General features: G+C 36.9%; 2 pseudogenes; one reads left to right on the top strand and one right to left on the bottom strand.

Annotated features, from left to right (window-relative positions):
• Positions 1-1,221: 1,221 nt before the first annotated feature.
• On the top strand, positions 1,222-3,936 carry LOC149254493 (cinnamoyl-CoA reductase-like SNL6; annotated as a pseudogene).
• Positions 3,937-7,529: 3,593 nt separating this feature from the next.
• LOC149254494 (pentatricopeptide repeat-containing protein At4g13650-like) lies at positions 7,530-10,016 on the bottom strand (annotated as a pseudogene).
• Between the last annotated feature and the right edge of the window lie 821 nt (positions 10,017-10,837).

The raw sequence follows: 10,837 nt of genomic DNA on the forward strand, positions 1-10,837 counted from the left end.
AATTATATACATTTAACTTATATATTAATTATTTTTATAATTAAATAATAATAATAATAATTTGTGGTACAATTATAATAATGATAATAATAATTTGTGATTTTTATGTTATTTTTTATTTTTTAATTTGACAACATTAAATATAGATGGTGTAATCTAACTTATAAAGGAAATAGCCATTTTCATTGGATGATACAATTTTAATTAAGATTGTAACTTTTTTGTTATTTAAAATATTTTTTTGAATGTATAAATGGATTCAACATTCTTTAAAACCTCACTCGAATTCCACTGATTAAACAACTTAAACTCAAGTTTTTAAAAAATTTGTTGGAATTTAGTTATAGTTAATCATAAAAAAAATACCCTAAGAAAAATTTATTTCTTCTATAAATTAAATTACACCAATATAAAATATAAAAAAATAATTTTATAACATCTATATAAAATTTCCAATCAATTTAATTTATATAACCATATTAATTATACCATTTTAATAATTAATATTTATAAATCTAATAAATTTATATTCGAATTAAATAAAAATGGTTTAAAAAACACAACCAAACAATTTCCAACAATTTCAATCAAATAAATAAATAAATTTTGAACAACTAACTTGCACGGTAATACCAATTTCAATCAAATAAATAAATAAATTTCGAACAACTAACTTGCACGGTAATACCATGTGCGTAGTGTATAGAAAATCCCAAGTCACATTGAACCATACTTCAAGAGGCTTCACAATCTCATCTGGTTCACTCAATCTATACGAGCAGAGAAGAATGGAGTAGTCTACCAGGCGGAGGAATTGCCCGGTTTCCGTCGCCGCCCGGAAAAACTTCCGGCTCCTGCCGCCAGCAATTCCTCGGCACTCCCCCACACACTCTGCCACCCTCCGCTGCCTCCGCCCAGCTCCGCCACCCTCCGCATTAATGTCGACGACTGACAAGTTCGTGATAGACATTCCGATTTCCATCGCGTCTTATCGCCGTGAAGTTAATTCACCATGGAATTTGAATTCGGAAATAACCCACGAGCTGCTCCTCACCAATTCCTCCACCTGGGTAGACTACTCCCTGCCATTCAACTTCACACAGAAGCCAATCCCATGAATCCAGTGAACGCTCCTGCCATTGTCTACCACGCAGACTCTTTTACTCATGTCTCTCTCTTGCAAGCTTGCATTCAGAAAAACGATTTGTGGAGAGAGCAGCCATGCTGGTGTTTACCTCTGGTCTGAACCCCTCTGAGGGTAATGGCAAGGTCGTTTGTGTCATGGATGCGTCCAGTTATGTAGGTTTGTGGATTGTTTAGGGCCTTCTGCAATGAGGCTATTCAGTGCACGCCACTATGCAGAGAGACGCTAGTATGTTTATTTATTGAAAAGAGAACAAGATTTTGTAGTTTCTTGATAAATTTCACGTTAAGATGAATCTATGAATTTAAGATTTTAACCCAAGTTTGATGCATTACCTTTTTTTCAAACCCCTAAGAATAAATATAGGAAAGTTGCTCCATCCCATCCCTATTTTGAATTCCCAGTCACCTTGAAATTGAGATGAAGGTTTTCACATTTCTTTTTAATTGAACTTATAGTATGTTGGCATTCTTCATTGATGATTTTAAATGGTGGCAGGCAAAGTTGAGTCTCTCAGAAAATTGCATGGGGATCAATTGCAGATCTTCTATGCAGACGTCTTGGATTATCACAGCATTACTGATGCGCTCAAGCGCTGTTCTGGTCTGTTCTATACCTTTGAACACCCTCAGAGTGTTGCAGGTTATGATGTAAGTTAGTGAACCTTTGAATTAAAGATTTGGGAATTTTGGTATATGTATTAGAAGGGTTGAATATTGATAGATGTGGACTTGTGTAATACAGGAAGTGATGGCAGAACTTGAAGTACAAGCAACCCACAATGCACTGGAAGCATGTGCTCAGACCGAGACCATTGAGAAAGGTGTGTTCACTTCTTCTATGGTTGCAGCAATTTGGAGAGAAGATGGAGACTACAAGGTTAATGCCCTTGATTAGAGGCATTGGAGTGATGCAAATCTTTGCAGGAAATTGAAGGTCTGTATATATAATTTTTAAATGACAAAATGTTAAGTTTAGTATACAATCTAAGTAAAGTGGACTGATTTATCACCTTTTCCTTTTAACTTGTTAACGATATCTAACTGAATGGTATGTTCGATAGTGTTGGTCTGATTAGTTGCTTAATCTAGTAAGTAACTCAAAAGTTTGCATCTAAAGCTGCTTTGATCAGATTAGTTAATCTAATAAATAACTTCAACATTTTCATCTACAGTTGTTCAAGGCCAGCTACAATAGTAGTTTTCCAAGGCAATGGAATCCATGATAGTAGTATATTTAATATGAGCTAAACATGTCATTTGTAACAATTGTATCTAGGTGGGGAAAAGCATAATTGCTCCTTCCAATCTAAAGAAATAAATCCAATTGACTCTTTCATATTTTAGTTTTTCCACCATCATTTTACTAAGCTATACAATGCATCTTGCTTCAGCCTTCTCTCAGTCCATGAATCCATATCCAATTAGCTTTTGGCTTTTTGAAATTGCTCAAATGATAATACATGCTACATATTCATCTTGCTTCTCTCAATCCACGAATCCATATCCAATTAGCTTTTGGCTTTTTAAAATTTCTCTAATGATAATACATGCTACATATTGCAGATAACCCTGGAATAATCCATATACAATTGATCTTTTGCCTCTTAATATTGCTGAAGTGATACCACATCATAGACAACAGAGTGCATATATCTTCTCTATATGCAACAATCCATATCCAATTCATTTTTGTCCTTGAAGTTGCCCAGGTTATAAATTCATCAAATAATGAGAAAGTCTAGATATGTAACCTTTGTCTAAATCTTTGTGCATACAGAATCAGGGCTAAAATGGCTTTGTGCTAAGTATATATATTTTTACAGAGAGAACCTAAATACATTGTGGTGCGGTATTCATCATTTTTTTGAAGGGGTATATGTATAAAATTTGGGTGTTTCTCAAATATTGTGGAGTTCAAAGCTGTACAGTTTAATAACATTGTTCCGAACCTTGCAGTGATCTATGGTATTATGTTCTAATTATACAATATTTCATGTTCACAGTTGTGGTACGCATTAGCCAAGACACTATCAGAGAAGGCTGCATGGGTGATGGCCATGGACAGGGGGTTGAATATGGTGACAATCAACTCACCTCTGATTGTGGGACCTGGTATCACATACAAAAGCTCAGGATCTACCGTTGCATATCTTAAAGGTGAGGGTGAGAGATCTGCATATCAAATAGACTCTGCTCTAGAACGTACAAATATGGTATAGTAATCCCTTGGAGAGGATCTAATCTATGGAAGTGCAAAATATTAGCTAGTTTATTTACAGTGGCTAGTCTTTGTGATCGCAGGGGCTGCACAAATGTATGAGAAGGGCACTTTAGCTAGTGTAGACATAAGGTTTCTAGCGGATGCACATATATGTGCTTATGAAGATCCATCTGCCTATGGGAGATATATATGTTTCAATCAAATAGTCAGTAATGCAGAAGATGTTGTCAATTTAGCACAGAGTTTGCAACACCTGATACCGTTCCCTGATAGGTACAGAGCAATTAATTATTCTTCAGATATTAAAATCACTGAAGATTCTGTATCTTCAAGATTTAAATTGGGTTGCTTACCTAATGATATTTTATCTTAGCTATTATGTCACAATGAAATTAATCATACATAGATATTGTCCAAAGATAGTCATGAATTCATTATTTATTTGATTTTCATAATTTGGTAACAGATTTGAAGACTCCACGGTTTGCCAAGAGCGTCTGAGTAATAAGAAGTTGACTGGATTGATGGTTGGATATGGAAACCGTGCAACCCTAAGCAGCGAACTATAAGGGAAGGGGGGGGGATTTTCCCCATGTTATAGCTTAACAACAGCCATCAATGAGGGGCACAAGAAAACTTGGGGAGTTTACATGTTCAAACTATATCCATTTTTGTACATAATGTAATGTAAGTTTCACTTCAAGGTTTGTTGGATAGTTGGCAATAAGTCGATTTCCTTCACTACGAGCACCAACCTTCATTTGATAGTTGGCAATTTCCCTAAGTCGATTTCCATAACGACCAACATTAAAGTTTAAGCATGTGACTAAGCTCTCTACCATATGAATTTTTTTTGGTTAATTTCTGAAGTAAAGTCAAATTCATGATTCCTTGCAAGGAAAAGTGAAAGCAAGCTTTGTTGATGCGTTGTTTTGTGTGTGAATAAAAAGTGGATACCTCACACTCTAGAATTGTTTTATCATTATGAAAGTTCAGCCTGTTTGTTTTACCATTATGGGAAGTTACACTTTTTAAGCATCAATTGTGTTATGAATGGAATGGGAAGTTACACTTTTTCTGTTTTATGGAGTGTGTAATGTTCGCTTATATGTGGAAATTTTGTTACAGGAGGGTTGTTTTTTTTGTCTGTCTCTATATTTTCTTATAAATTGATAGCATCTTTATATATTAGGATGGTAAATTCTTCAATTACAAGATAAAAAATAGAACACTGCTCTGCCTTGGAAGATCGAACTTTTATTTTTAATTTTTTATTATTTAAAGGATGGAATGGATTCGGTTTTTGGAGCTAATGGAAGGTAAATTTCCATTTCTTTTTCTAATGTATTTGGGTTTTGGTTCATTAATATATTTTATAACATGAAAGAGAAGCTTCTTAATTAAATAAAAAACAAACTATTTATATATCTTATGAATAATTTTTGTTAGGATTAAAACAAACTCTACAAACATTCTCACTTTTTTTTTATAATTTTAAAGTTATTAATTTTTATTTTATATTTGTCAATATTTTAAATAATTTTTTATTATTAAAAATATATGTTTAAATATATAAATAAATTCACTTTTTTTAAAACTAATTGAGTCTACTTGCTTTCTAAGTAGTTTTTACTTTCAAATATTTCTCCATAAATTTGAACTTTTAGGTTTCAGGAACATTAAATTCACATAAAGTAACTAATTCACATTTCACATCTCAATTATATAAGAATATATTACTTTGTTAAAAAAAAAAAATTAGGATTGATTAATTTTTTCACATATATCTTGAAAATAAACTAAGGGAAAGATAAGCACTAGTTTTATTTTTTAGAAGGGTCCCATTTATTTAGCTTTATTTTTAAAACTAAATAAAAAGAGGGGTTGTTGCTGGCCACAACAGGGCCATAACTCTTACTTCCTTTTACTTGCATCAATTTCCATTCAAAGATAGAGATACCATTGATACAATTTCAACATTTTCCATTTATTAATAGAAGTTTAATTCCACTATATCTCTGTGTTTTGGTTATAAATATGTGTCGTTCCCTTCATAAATTTGAATCATTACAATCAAGTGAAATCTCTCAATACTCGATGACTAATTTAATCTTTAACTCTTTCCTAACTTGACCATCGTGTGGACATCATTAACCTTAATTACATGTGAAAACCCTTAAGACAAGATGTATTTCTTAGGATTCTAAATAGGGTGCAAGTGATGATGGTGAATGTGGTACAAGGGAAATGATGTTTCAAGAGTTAGAGATTATTTTTCTTTTTCTCTTTTTATATGCTTAGTTCTTTCTTTCCTTCTTTTTAATGGGGTTGGGAGAACCTGGGTTTTATAGCAAGGTGGCATGTCTCGTGCATGATGTGACTTTAGTTACTTCTACCTTGAGCATTTTTTTAGCTCTTTGATTTTTATTTAGACATTCTTATACCTAGTAATTTTCCTTTTTATTTTGAACCTTGCTACAATACATATGATAACTCAAGCATGGAAGGAGAAGTGATGATAATGCATGAAAATGTTGATGAAGTGATGGGGTGTGCAAAATGAGTAGGGAAAATGATGTAAAACACCTACCTTGGTTTCTAGTAGTTCAACTTGATTCATAAGGTGATACATTATCTAGAGGTAAATTATGAACAAACCATGGTACAACATGGTAAAAGACAAGAATTTAAAGTGTTATGAGCCAGTATAGAATATACCAATGATTACCATATATCACAACCCACATCCAAAAAGCAACATCATCATGTGTGAGAGGACGAACATAGAGTGCATCACAGTTTGGTATAATCTCTCTCCCCCAAACACCTGACATCACAAGGGTTAGCTAAGTATGTTAAAAACATCTCTAACAAATGTCCATGGAAATTCCATAGATCTCATTTATGGAACTGTTGGTTCTGATACAAAACACAAGTGAATTGATTCTCTAGCTACCTCAGCAAGTCAAAGGATAACAGGAACAAAGCAATAAAGAAAAAAAAAAGATGACTTGGAGAACTTGGGAGTCAGACATGGACAACAATATTAGCAGGACAATAAACATCATTGATGATATGTCAAGATTTGCCAATTATATTCAACAATGCAACCAATCATTGAATCTGGTTATTGCTGAAATGGCAATTTCTTTGAAAGTTACATTTCATTCCTCACTCATCCAAATAGGGAGACTTCTAAGTCCACCAAACAGCATGTTAGCAAAACAGGACTATTGCCAAGATGTAATATCAAGGTCACTCCTTTTCTTGTCATTCTAATCTCATCAAAGACACTAACTTTCGAGGGCTCTCCAAACTGTTTAGAATAAACAATTTATTCTAGTATAATCAACAATGTATTTGGTTTAGCTCGTAATGCTAAATGTATCATTGAGCTGGATCTGAAACTCCCCAGCTTGCATGTTGGGCCAGTAAATGTATTCATGTAACTTTGCCACTTCCATGATTACCATGGACAATCTTTTAAAGACCAAGGGGAGAAAACGAGTGCTAGGAAACTTCTCCAAGGTTTAACATATGTTGATTGCAGGATTGATGAATTTCTTGTTGTAGTTACCCTAGAGGAGATTCAAAGCACACTTGTAGCAAGCACCATGTGACTAGATATTTTTGGATCTATATTTATTCCTTTGCCACGACAAGGAATAGACATTTTTTCCCTCATAAGTCGGCCACCTCAGAAGTTGCATGATACAGTTAGGGCATGTCATCTCAGTGATAAGTCTGAGGTGAATTAAATAAAAGAATGGTATCTAAGCCTGGTAGCAATTTAACAAGGTATCCATGACTCGACGTCTTGCAGAGTGAATGAGAAGGCTGTTGACTGGAGTTGAATTATTTGACAGTTATGATAACAATTTCATTGGTTTGATTAAAACATGTTGAGTGAAAATGCTTGCTCCTTGTCTTAAGAATGAAGCTTATCTTTACGTTTTGAACAATGCAAGGTGGGTAGAGGGAATTCATATCTCTAGTTTTGCAGACCACCTGGGCTTTTGATTGAGGGAAGTATGGAAGTCGTTTGCTCTATAAATTAAAGTATGCTCCTCATTTTTGCATACAGCCTTGAAAACTAGATCAGAACATACCCTGTTCACTTCATCTCTGAAAACAATCTCTATAACCTCTTTGGTCATGTATGTCACCTCTCACCCAAAAGGAAGGCATGCACCTATTTGTTGACCTCAATCCAACTGCATCCAGGAGTTTTTTTAACTCCTCTGACTTTCATTATTTTTCTAACCTTTTCAATGTCACGCCATCTACCAGCCATAGCATATATGTTTGAGAGAAGCACATAAGGTGCAGCATCTCTCACATCCAACTCAAAAAGGTGTTTTGCCACAGATTCTCCTAACTCTATATTGTTATGTATTCTGCAGGCTCCAAGAAAACACATCCAAACAGATGCATCAAGTTTGATTGGCATTTTATTGATAAAGCCTTCTGCTTCATCTAGCTGCCCAGCACGGCTAATTAGGTCAACCATTCAGCAGTAGTGCTCCATCGCAGGTATGATGTGATAATAGTCCCTCATGAAATTGAAGTATTGAAGGCCCTCATAGACTAGGTCTGCATGACAGCAGGCAGACAAAACACAAACCGTTGTGATATGGTTTGGTTTTACATCACAGGCTTTCATTTTTTCAAAGAGTGTGATGGCCTCACTTACATAGCCATGCATGGCATATCCTGCAATCATGGCCATCCAACAGACAACATCTCGATGTCGCATCATGTCAAACAGGTGGCGTGCATTGTCTAAGCTACCACATTTTGCATACATGTCTAATAGGGCAGTGACCACAATGAAATCCAGCTGAAAGCCATTTCTAATTATTTGTTCATGGATTTCTACACCTTGCTTCAAAGATGCCGCAGAATGAACACTGGCAAAGATTTTTGTAGTCGGCTTCACACTCGCGAGTTGCATATCTTTGAAAAGCTTCAGGGATTTTTCCCCCGAACCATTCTGTGCATAACCTGCAATCATTACTGTCCAAGATACCTCATCTCGTAATGGCATTTTATCAAATAATCTACGTCCCACTTCTATACTACCGCAACTTATATACATGTCTATCAGGGCACTCTCCACAAAGGTATCAAACTGCAATCCACTACTAATTATTTCCTTGTGGATCTCCATAGCATGATCCAATGCTGCCAACTTTGCACATGCTGAGAGAACACCAGAAAATGTTTTTGCTATCGCCTTCACATCAGCCCATTTCATTTGTTGGAAAAGCTTCAGGGTTTCCTCGGCACGCCCATTCTGGGAGTACTCTGCAATCATCACCATCGAGGATATGATGTCTCAGAGATTCATTTGGTCAAATACTTCACGTGCCTTGTCCATTTTCCCACATTTTGTATACATGTCTAATAGAGAATTGCCCATAGATACCTCAGATTGGAATCCCCTTCTATTTATTTCTTCATGTACCTCCATACCCTGTTTCAGAGCTCCCAAATTGGCACATGCCAGGAGAATACATTGGAATCTCTTCGAGTTTGGCTTCACACCTGCCATTTGCATTTCTCATCAAAGCTTCAAGGCCTCCTCATCCCAGCCATTCCGCGTAACACCTGCAATCATCACTACCCACGACACGGTATCCCGTTTACGCATTTTGGCAAACAAATGGTGTGCATCTTCTACACTCCCACATCTTGCATACATATCTACAAGGGAACTTTCAACAAAGACATGAGACTGGAAACCACATCTGATTATTTCCCCATGGATTTCCATACCCTGTTCCAGATCGGCACATCCCGGCAGAACACCGGCATATGTTTTGGAGTTTGGCTTCATACCCACAAGCCACATTTTCTTGAAAAGCTCCATGGCCTCCTCTGCCTGCCCATTCTTCGCATACCCTGCAATCAACACTGTCTAGGATACGACGTCTCATTCACACATTTTGTCAAACAGATAGCATGCATCCTCTATGCTGCCACATTTTGCATACATATCTATCAGGGCATTTGCCACAAATACATCACTCTGCAATCTGCTTCTTCTGATCTCTTCATGAATGTCCGGTCCTTCTCTGATGTCTGCAGATTCGGTGCAAGCAGGGAGTACGCGGGCGAATGTGAACTTATTGGGTTGGACGCCTTCTCGCCGCATGAGGAAGAACAACCCTAAACCCTCGTGGGATACCCTCTGCCTGGCATAACCCGCGATCGTCACAGTCCACGAACATACATCACGTTCGGGTATTTGATCAAAAACTCTGCGAGCATCCGCCAGGCTCCCACATCTGACACAGATGTTGAGGAGAGTGTTGTGTAAATGTGTGACAACTGTAAATCCTCTTCGAGTGATTTGTGCATGGAGTAATTTGCTCTCTGCCAAATTGTTTTTCCGAATGCAAGCCTGCAAGAGAAAGACATAGGTAAAAGAGTCTGCGTGGTCGACCATGGTAGGAGCGTTCACTGGAATCATGGGATTGGCTTCTGTGTGAAGTTGAATGGTAGGGAGTAGTCTACCCAGGCGGAGGAATTGGTGAGGGAGCAGCCGGGTTATTTCCGAATTCAAATTCCATGGTGAATTAACTTCCCAGCGGCAAGATGCGATGGAAATCGGAATCTCTATTAGGAACCTCTCATTCGTCGACATTAATGCGGAGGGTGGCGGAGCTAGGCAGAGGCCGCGGAGGGTGGCGGAGGGCTGAGGAATTGGCGGCGGCTGGAGCAGGAGGTTTTTCCAAGCGACGACGGAAACCCGTGAATTCCTCCGCTTGGGTAGACTACTCCGAGAAGAATGGTTATTGAAAGTTCTGGAGGTTTCATGGTGGCCTCTCGAAAAGAAATGCAGGCTCAGACATGCTAATGTGATTTGTGGCATTTGTAAGTAATTAGGGATCTTTGCATTGAACCATATGCAGCTGATCATCTTGTCTACTCATTGATTCAGCAGAAAGATCATAGGATCCTGCTATAGTCTGAGGAGGAGTCGGCCTTGTCAGAATTCTTCTTAGCTAAAGCGTTTACTCCTTGTTCATTTGCCAAGCTGCTATTATTGAATCCAAGAAACCTTGGCTTTTTTCTGGCCCTTCTATAACTGTTGAGTTTTTAGATTTTTGTCCTTTCTGATATCTCCAAGTTTTGGTGGTCACCATGAAGAGTTGCAACTTGCAGGATGATCCGAATTTAAACAGGAACGCAATAAAACACAGAGATAACCATAAACACAAATATGCAGAGGAAATAATACTTCACTTCATTAATGTAAAATACTGAAATATGCTTACAAACAGTAATGGAAATAAACCAGCTAGGGCGATGGTAGCTTATCTCTGAGAAGAGATGTGATGGCTACATGCCTCTGAACTGTCTTACAATGAGGCTCGAAGGCCTATTTATTGTTGAGAAACAATGGAAAACCCTTAACATTCCAAAACCTAACCCTAGAAGATGAAACGCCAAACTATGGGTCCC

The sequence above is a fragment of the Pinus tabuliformis genome, chromosome 7, assembly GCF_031772625.1.
Source record: "Pinus tabuliformis cultivar Carrire ecotype Pingquan chromosome 7, CPIR1, whole genome shotgun sequence".
NCBI classification, from domain to species: Eukaryota; Viridiplantae; Streptophyta; class Pinopsida; order Pinales; family Pinaceae; genus Pinus; species Pinus tabuliformis.